The following is a 10,915-nucleotide window of genomic DNA, read 5'->3' on the forward strand; positions in this document are numbered from 1 at the left end:
GTTAATGTCCAAAACCTGAATTAGAGCCAAAAAAGGCCCATGTGCCATCTCACTGTGACTGATGAATCATTCCTCATGCAGTCGGGCAGATGCACTCCACAAATGACAACGACCAAGAGTAAAGAACATCTGGAGCCATCAGGGGAAATAGCATGTCCTGTCCAAGGTCTGCTTTGTACTGCCATTCAAAGAAGAGCTGCTTCAGATCCTAACAGCCGAACACCCAGAATGCTATTACTTGCAAATGACAGGTCACCTGCACCTCTGTGTTTCCCCTGCATCCCACGTTGAGTCACATCACATACAAAGATAAAAGCAGAATTCTGCCGTGCAAATGAAGTGAACTTTCACATTAGCTTATCTATTTATTTCCCTTTAAATATTGCAATTATTATTTCTATTGCACAATCACCTCTCAAAGCTTCTGGTGGGTTATTAATATGCAGGAGCACAGGCTCTTTTATGAGCTGTTAACATTCATTAGCACTTCAGGTCCTAATGCAAAGTGAACCTTTCCTCTGCTCATTGTCATTCACTGTGTGACACCAATGGCACTGGGGACATGGGCAGAAGCTGGTATCCGTGCTGCTGATGGCGAATTCCTACAGTGGGATTGCTGGGGCTCTGAGCTGACATCAGAGCATGCGTCACCATGGTCCTTTGTGGATGTCCCTGAAGTCCAGGATGATCATTATTTAGATTCCTCTTGAGCTCCAGAGGTTTCCAAAGGATTCTTCTTCCACTGTCCTGTGCTATCATGTTGTCATGGTGACCAGAGCGGGATGCTGGACTCCCCTTCTCAGAGGATGGGCTGGCTGAGTGATGAAGATGATGGTTTCCAGTGGTGTTTTGCCACACCTGAGAGATGTTCATAACAACATTTTTTGGGGTATTTTTGTTTTGCTTAACCATGATGAGAGAATTTCAAGATACTCCTTATTTTGTGAATGCAAATGGTGAGAAGCCTCATCATGGGACTGGACTAAAAACGTCCCATGGCTTCAGCAGTAGGAACTGGCCAAACTGGAGCTGCAGTTCCCTTGAGTTGTTCCCTTGGACAGATTGACCTCCCTGCACAGGTGATCATTTACTACTGTGACTAAACGTTGTCTTGGCAGGAAACAACTGCTGTCTTGGTGGACTTCCAATGCCTTGGGCAGACAGCTCATTCAAGCCACTAATAACATTTCTTTCTCCTTTACTTGGTCTATAAAGTTTGCCTCTCTCTCCCTCCTTATCTCTTCTTATTTTACCCTGTCTGTAGTAATAAAAACCTTATTCTTCAGTTGTACTTGGTGGTGTCCATCCTACAAGAGACATGCCCAAGGGGGTGAGATGCCACCAAAGCAACTTACATCTCCAGCTGAATTTTAATGGGATTTTGTCAAGATAATAACCCTGCTTTTTCTTGCTACTCAGATGGAAACTTCCAGGCACAAGCAGATCTTCCATGGTGAAATGTGAAAGCAGGAATGCTGCTGCACTGAAAAGTGTTCTGTGGATACTGATCACTTGTGGGCTGTGTGAAGGAGGTGGGCTCCCTCGCTCACTCTTGCTACAGGACTGACATTGTCCATATGACAAAGTAGAGTGTGGCAATCATTGAAATTCCCTTTATATTGTCACAGTTTACTTTGTTTAGCTGCATAGTGTTGAACACATTGAGAATACTTTTGGAGTAGCAGCTTTATCTCTCTTTAACTATGTCACCTTGTCATCAGATACCACTATATGAGGGCTTTAGCTTCATCGGCTTTCAACCTCTGGTGGTCCATAAAACCCCAGGGCTTGATCTTAAAACATCCCAGTCAATACTTGATATCTCCTTGGATCTGTATTGCACAAATGATAGATAAAATACCACAGAACTCTAAAGGACGTTTATATTAAAGAAACTAGTGAAGGCCAAGTAGCTACTTTTGTGTTTTTCTGGTACTAGGTAGATGTTAATGCTTAATGAATCATGTTTGTGTGAATCCAGTAATGCCATTTATATTATCTGACCTTTGCTGAGCTGACTTATGAATTGTTACAAATAACTACTCCTAATATGCAGACAGTGTACAAATAGCTCGTATAATGATTCAGAAACAATCACAAACTAATTTCCTACTGATAATTCCTAGGCTATTGGAATAAAAAGAAGACTGTGTTTGCATATCTCCCCAGAAGGAAGTAATCTCCCTGAAAAACATTCTGGTTTGCAAACTGCATCAGTCAATGACTTTAGCACAGTCGCTTTCATGAGAAATGATGCTAATACACATGGAAGATTTCATTTTCCTTAAAGAACAGTAAGCACAGTAAGACACGGAACAGTCCAAACGGCTGCAGAGAGATAGGCTGTCCTGAGTAATGGACTGCAGGATCCATTCAGATAAATCATGCTTTGTTAGGGGAAAAGTATTAGGCAAGTTAAAATCAGACACAGCTATAGCTTAGGCTTCAATCAACAAATAGTAATCAGGATTTAATTAGAATCTGCATGCACTGTGCTACACACAACATGCACACATTTAGGACTAACTGCACTTAGCTGCGGTAAAAATAAGCACCTCTGAAATACCCTAGAATTCAACTCAAAATCCCACATACCATTTCAAACAGTGGCATAGCAGATGAGTGGGGCTGCTATGTGCAGCTGAGCAGCCCAGGCATGAACTCCGGCTCCGGCCATGGGGCTGGAGAAGGTGCCCACCCCATAGCGGAGTGCGGCCAAACCATCCCATATAACTGCGGAATCAAGAAAATAAGGCAATAATCTCCAGGTCACCTATCCCAAATCCCTGCTTTTTGTATTTTTTCTTTGTTAATGGGTAAACATTTCTGACTGATTTTCGTGTCCAATGAGGGAGACATGAAAAAGTTATGTCCCTTTGGTCCCCAGTGCTGCTGACCCACAAGCTGTACAGCCCCATCACAAGGCATCTGAAGTCAGCTTCAGAGCTTATACCCAGTGTTTACTCCTTAGCAAGACACAAAGCTTGTGAGCACAAAGTGTTGAATATTTCAGCAATGGGGATGTGACGTCTTTGCCAAAACCCCAAGTTCTTAATTACTGTCTTTGCAAGTTGTATCTGTTTGAATAACACCATCAAGCTGTGCTTTAAACCAGCTTTTTAGTCAAAGGAAGATGCAAATGTTCTCATGTCCACGAAGCACGCCATTAACTGAACAAACTCATGAGACAGACTCTCTTGAATGAAGCCTGTGGTCTGGTTTGTGAATCTTTCATCTGCATTTCTGCAGCTCTGTTCAACACTCAGCAAATTCATATTCTCTTTGACAGAGTAGACGTTTTCATGAAGTATTTATAGCAGCCAAGCAAAATAACCTTATTTCTGGAGGTCTTAATTCATAAACTTCTTCTTTTGAAAGTGATGGTTTTTTAATGGAGGTTTTGGGGGGTCTGGTCCAAAACCCTAATCTTCCTGGTTTACACTATTAACAGTAGAGAGATCGATAATAAAATGGAAGTGTAGTTAAACTGGGTTTTTTCCCAGTGGAGAATACCTGTGTCTAAAAGAATATGTGTGTAAGCTCTGCCTGTTCTGTATCACTCCATTATTTATGAGCAAGGAGGATAACCAAGTACCAGCAAGGGCTGAGGCTGCCCAGCCCTGCTGAGGGAGGAGGAAAGAGCAAACCCGAACACTCTTGTGTTGTTGAAACACAGCCAGTCCTCTGGGCATGTCCCCAGCATGGGGAGAACAGCCTATTCATCAGAGCAAATGGCTTTGGTCCATCAATTGATAAAAATCACTACATGCCACAACCAACAGCCTTCTACTACATGGGTGTTTTAGTACAGCTACATTTCCTTTCATAAAAGAGTAATATTTAAGTGAAAGAAAGCACTACAATAAGACACCATTAATGTATATTCCTTGTTATCAAATATAACTTCCCTTTGTACATAACTCTCTTCATGCTTCCAAATAGAGATTTCTGAGTGGAAACGACAAAATGTTCAAACTCCTCTTTGCTGCTATGGTTTCTCTGCCTTTTCCATATAGACCTTTGCAAGTCTGGCTGATGCTTCACTTCAGCCACCATCGCAGCCATTTCAGCCAAGCACAGTTCTAGATGCTGGTTTCAAGTGCTCACCTCCCTCCTCATCTTCCACCAATCCCAGTTCATCCCGACACAAAGCCAGGATCAAATATTACTACTTGTCTCTGCTTAGACTTCCACAAACGCCAACTCAGGATGGGTTTGGTGGTTTGGTTTTTGTTTTTCTTTAGTTTGGTTGGTTTGGTTTGTTTGGTTATTTTCTCTTTCAGTCCCACAGGTCTTTTTTTTCCTAATTTTAATTCTTTTGGCCATCTTTGGTGGTAGTCTCATGTGTGTCACTTGAGCGCCTTGTTTGATAGTCTTTGAACAAGGGTGGAGGGATGCTTTTGAAAGAAGATGCTTTGAAATGAGACATACTCCTTGTATCCACTCAATGGAAAGGACTCCTGTAGAGTTAATGATTGGGCTTCTATTCAAGGAAACACTATTTCACAGACTCCAACTTTCAGAAGTCTTTGGAGTGTTTGTTGCAGCACACTGGAGAACACCCATTCTCTGGCTCTCAGATCAGTCTTTGCCTCTCTAATTAAGGTGAAACATTCCCCCTTTCTCCAGTACTCAGTGGCAGCCTCTGCTTCATGTGTCCTCTTCGGAGCCGTGTCACAAGAACAAGTGCAGAGAGCTTCTTCTATGAAAGACTAACTCATATGCTAATGACTTATTAGCACAGGGGAGCATTTCAAAGCTAGTTCTGTAGCCATGGTGAACCATTTTCATCAGGTCTATGTTATTTTTCACCATTAAGGAGAGTTTAATTGAATACATGCTGATTTAGGCCGGACTTTATGTTTCAAGCTATCTGCTGGCAAGCATCCACAAACACAACCCTCCTTTTGACATTTAGAAGTCATTAAGCCCAGTATAAGTCTTTCTACAGCTCAAAGGCAGTTATCTCCGCTCCTCAAAAGGATGTCCCAGTACACACAACATAGGTTTGGTTTTCTTCCAGATGAGAATTTCCATAATGGAGTATTTAAGTCCAGTCCAGACTGCAAAGGCCACAACAGAGAGACCATAATTGGTTTTGTTTAGTATGGAGAAGACTCAGGGGAGACCTTAAAGCAGCTTCCAGTGTGGCAGCGATTGGAACTGGATGAGCTTTAAGGTCCCTTCCAACACAAACCATTTTATGACTCTAATTTTGGTGGTGTGAATTTTTTGCCATCATCCTCCCAGCTTAAATTCCAGCTTAAGACCAGGGCACAGCTGGTTTGTCTCCAGCATCAACTTCCATCCGCTCTCAAACTCTCCTTTCCTTCCATAGGGATCAGCTGATCTCCCAGACCTGGATGTGTTCAGTAATCCCTAAATAATCAGCTTTCTTTAGTTGTTTGCTCTTTAACATCTTCTATTGGAGCATTTTAAAGACCTTTGATTAAGCTTCAGAACCCTCCTAAGCTGGTGGCAGTATCCTTGTTTTACATGGGTTTCACTGAATCACAGTGAACCTGTATTGGTTTCTCTAACTATTTATTCTTCCACCAAGGGCATGAACCAGCCTCAAGGGAACAGCCACAAACCAGGACCAGTTTGTTCAGTTTTTAATGGTATCCCTCATGAAACACTCAGTCCTGAAGCTGCCCCCTTGGTCTGCTTTCTTCCTATTTCAGTATTTGGAATCATTAGCTTTTTCATTACAGGGGGGGAGGCAAGATTCTCCATTTTATGCATGATTTAGTTTCCTTTCATGTAGTCCTGTTGGTTGGAGGACACGACCCTGGGAGACACACATGGAAGACCAGGGCTGCTCCTTGACCCTTCCTTCTCCATGGGCTTGGTGGTAATTGAGTCCTATTTTTGTCCCTCATAATACCACAAATATCTCAGGCTTCTGAGCAATCAGCTCTGTCTACTATAGATTTATAAGCCTCAGGGGTACAATTTGTTGCCATTAAAGTTGTTGGTTTTAACTGTGATTTCAGTGGCAGGAAGATGAAAATCCAACCAATGTAAAAGCCCATGCCCAAGCATCTGCATTTTATAAGTCACTTGATATTTTTCAGTTTGAATTACTCCAATAAATGTGGCTTATTGGTCAATTTAGCAATGTAAGTGCTTCTGATGAGCTCTCAGTGAAAGACAAATAAGCAGGTTTCAGAAATATGAGTCTTAATGTCTCATAGAAGTTACTAAAAAGTCAGAAGTGAGTGTTGCTTCCCACTAATTGCCAGTTTACAGTCATGTTCCCATTGCTTCCTTCAGGAGTTTCACCATTCAGACCTTTAAAAGATACACAAGGAACTCAGAAAAGACAGTTGCTATGATTGATTGAACACAGGCATCTATAAAACAGGAGAGAATAGGGGAAAAGCAAGAATATCTCTCAGTTTCTCTGAGTTTTATGGGCAGCAGAAGACTCAGCTGCTTACGTACTGAAATACACTGCCTGTAGGCAAAGATTTCCATTACCAGTGTATCAGTCACATGGGGGGGGGAAGGAGATAAAAAATGGGTCCTTTGTACAATGTTCAGCAGAGGTAATTAATTGGAGATCGATTCAGAAGTAATCTAACTGCTTTTAAGTTTACAGTGATAAAATCATGATGGATGGGATGGAGCAGAAGAAACTCCAGCCTGGCCGGACATGAAATGAGCTCTGTGTGCAGGAGCAGCCAGTCAGCCCTAAGACTTTCCCAAGTGTTTCCTCATAGGTATTGCTGCTAATTCTTCATTTTCAGTAGCAGCACTTCTCTTTCCATTTCAGCTGTGGAGCCCATTGCAGTATTGATGCTATAGCAGCATCGCAGTGAGCAGAGGCTGCAGCTTTGTGCCTTGTTCTTCTGAAACAAGACTATTTAAAGAATGTAAATGGTAATTATTTATATGCCACCTTTACAATCCACATGTTTTTTCCTGTCCATGCAACTTTTCCAGCCTCCAAAAGGCAATCCAATCAATGCTGTTATGTCACTAAATCATCCTGTCCCTACCTATAACCCTTATGGGAAAATTGGTGCCATTTACTTCTGTTTTTTCAGCAGGGCATCCCTGACTGCTGTCAGGGTAAGAATTACTTCAGATGATTATTGCAGAGTGTCTGCAATAGGCAGAATAGGCAATTTCAGCCTATTCCTTCTCTTCCCTTTTTATCACACTGCTTTGCTGACTGTGAGATCCTCTAAGTGGGAATTCCCCAATTAACAGTGTTCTCATTGCCTCCCACAAGCCACCCAGGGCCCTGGTTTCACCATCCTGAAATACTCCCTTTTATATCCACTTTTCATCCAATTAGATATCAAGAAACTTGACAGGCAGAGAAGCATCCCTGCTGATGGGGATACAATGGAGCAGACATCATGTCAGATGCCGGCAGGTCGGATGTGCACTGCTTGTCTCCAGGACTAGGATGAATGTGTGGAGCTGCACATGCATTTGGAACCTGGGTATTGAAACTAGATCCTACTGCAGGGATTAATATTTCCATTGTGATTTTTGGGGTGTTGCTACAAAACAGGAATTTTTCACTCAGTAATGAAGAAGAATTAAGATCGACCAGGCACGAAGGTGAGAACCACACCATAATGACCTTCCCTGAGCCCTCTGAATGCCTATGGCAATACCTAACTCTTGCAATTTGTCTAAATGATATCCCTTCATATTCAGATGTTTGTTATGTCTTGGTACATCAGCTCGCAAGGTCTAACAGCTCAGAGCACATCACTTAGGTGTGCTAAGACACATTAAGAGAAGAGCTTGGCTCCTGCAGGACTCACAGGTTTGGTAGCAGTGGAAGCAGCTTCTGTGCTGTGTAAGTGAAGAAAGTCTGTTTCAGTTTTGAAGTGTATTTCTGCATTTTGAATTGTACATGAAAATACAGAATATCAGCCTTTCAAATCATTGCAATACTCCACCATATGCTACCAGACCAAATGTAGCTATTGTTTTGTGAATATAGAAGTGTTGTGCAGCTATAGGCAATAAAATTGTCTCAGACAGAGCTAACTGCCTCTCTCCAGAGGCAACAGAGTCATTACAACCCTCTAACTTTATAGATTCCTATTTTCATTAGGTTTTTATTTAATGAAAGGATAAACCTCACACATTTCAGTGGCACACTCACTCACACATAGTTACACAGAAGCAGAGCCCCTGGGAAGCATATTTTATATAAGAAATCAATTTAATTTTGCAGCACAAGTTCCCTCCCCACTCTTCCCAAGAATCTGCTCATAATTATATATTTCCAGTGGGACACTGTGGCTATGAGCAGTGCTGGGCTCAAGATGTGACTATATTTTATATACATTGTCCATAATGCATTGGAAACATTAGAGGTTTCTGTGCTTCCTCCATGGAGGGTTGGAACCCTTTTGATGGTGTGGAAGCTGTGCTGATAGTTTCCTTGAGTCTCATGTGCCATTTGAGCTCTGCTAAATACACCACAGCCCATGACATGCATCACTTGATGCACAACAGCCCTGCATCCCCCCTGGCAGCACCTGCTGGTGCCTTGCTCAGTTAACACCTTTTCCCCTTCCCTGATAAACACAATACTTGGTTTACATTTGATTTTCTTGGAAAGGTCTCAGATGGTGCTAAGAAATGGGGTTTTCCTGGCATCCTGGCATTTGTCATTGGGATAATGTCAGCACAGGGTTAAGAGACTTTCCAGGTGTTTGCTCAACATAGGTGACCCCAAGACCTGAACTGCTTAGTAAGAGATGAAGAGTTATTTTCTACCACTATCAAGGCTATTAGTAGCAAAAGGAATCATTTGTGCACTTTGAGCTGGCTTCTAATCTCATTTAATGGGCTGCAATCGGGTCCACTAGTGGGAAGTAAATAGGGAGGCAGGGTCGAGCCTCCTCTTTTCCAGTGCTCACAATGGGAGGAAAACAACATTGGGTATGTTTGCCCATATACCATCAAACAGGAAATAAATTCAAATATGAGAGGTTTCAGGGAGCTCCTTCCTCCTGATACCATGGAAGAAAGATGAAATGTGGGTTTGAAGAGAAAAATAAGCTTCATTTAACCTAATAGTACAAAGTGAATGAGAAAGCTTTAACCTATTGATTCTGGCCTTGGCATAAAGTGTCGCAATGATCCTTTTCAGTGCTCCGAGGCTGTGTATTGAGTTAAAGAAGCATTCAGCATACTGGCACTGAGTCTCTGAACCACTTTTCCTTCAAATGTGTGTTTTCTTTCTCTATTATACAAAACGTATGCATTGTTTCCTTGCTAGCAAACGGTCTGAGCAAAATGCTTTCCAACATGGAAATTATTTGCCATTTTATGAATAAAGTTATTCTACTGTGCTCAGGAATGGATTGGGGATTTGCTCCTATTCTCATTGTTCTTTGTAGTTTCAGGGCACTGTGTCCAGCATTAACCTAAAGGGAAAGATGGTGCAGGTTGTGAACCTCAGTTTACCCTGCGGAAACTCCACTGCTGTGGCTGTCCAGAAACAAACCTACCACAAACCCCATGTTTTTGCCCTATTTGCTCCTGATATAAAGCTGTTTCCCAAAGAGTGTGTGTTTAGCTGGAAGCACCTTGAGCAAGCAATTAGGAAGGAGTGGCCCATAGCATCCATTATTGCCAGCCATCCTGCTCCTGAAGGCTATGAAACAGCATCTACCATCAGCAGAATCAATCTTTTTCTTTTCCCTTTTCCTTCCTGAAATGTAATGGTTCCTAAATCACTTTATTTTAAGGTTTCGAGGGAAAAAAAAGTGTCTTCCTAAGTGAAGATTTGTACCATCACAATTTTGACTATATTTCTATGGCTGAGCTTTAAAGTGCTGTGTAATGGAAATGCTGACAAACCTTTAGCCACAGTGGTCCCATTGGCCCCTCTGATAATAAACCACATGAAATGAGGAGTAAATAGGAATTCCTGATTCACCAGGGCTGTGTGAAGCAGAATGGTAAAACCAAGCTGGATTCTCAGCACTGCTGCATGTGGCTTTTTAACCCAGCTTCTATTTTGACCCAATGGCTGGAATGTTTTAGATTACTGTTGGGTGTTGGTTAAGACTTCATACTGTGAATATTTCAACACATATTGAATCTTTAATGCACCACTGCTCAGCTTAGCTCAGGAAACTTGAATATTATCCTGTAGTGACGATACAGCTTTCACAGAAACATTGTTATGTGATGTACCACCATAATAACAAGCTGAAATTTGTCATAGCACTGGCTGCATGCTTCTGATCAATTTAGCTTTGTACAAATGCAGAAATGTTCCTTTAGGAATGTGTGGATTATCAGACTTTTCCAGTGCCTATGGAACATCATAAAGGGATCAAAAGTGACCAAATCCAACAGGATTTTTTGCTGCACAGTCCATCAAAATGTCCCCAAAGTAAAATACTTTTGGCCAAACAAGTAAAAATGCTTTAATGCCTTCAGACAAACTGGAAATAAATGGGGATCATCCAGTTTTGCAGCAGTGAATTTACAGGTTACCAAGGTAGAGTCCAGCACATCCAGGCACTGGCGCTCAGCCACGAGCATCTCAGCTGCACAGTGTATGCTAATGAGCTTCATTATTTAATAGTAAACAGCAACGTTTAATTAGTGCAACCATTGCTATGCATAAAACACTTTAATTACACTGAAGGCTGGTAGAAATAAGCCAGTTTGGGGTGAAGCTGAGTGGGAGGCTCAGCTCTCATCTGTGCACTGAAACGTGGCCATCAGCAAAGACAAAGACAGGGTTTTGCCCTCAGTGTCTTTACTTACGGGTTAATTATACACAGAAATCACTTTGGTTTGGGTTTAAATTGGGGGGCAGCATTCTCAATTTCATCCTGGTTGTGTCCACAAAAGGTTGTCACTGCTGTGGGGTGATGAAGGTGATGGGTGATGGATGGTGGGTGATGAAGGTGATGGG

This window comes from Melopsittacus undulatus, chromosome 6 (assembly GCF_012275295.1).
Source record: "Melopsittacus undulatus isolate bMelUnd1 chromosome 6, bMelUnd1.mat.Z, whole genome shotgun sequence".
Classification (NCBI taxonomy): domain Eukaryota; kingdom Metazoa; phylum Chordata; class Aves; order Psittaciformes; family Psittaculidae; genus Melopsittacus; species Melopsittacus undulatus.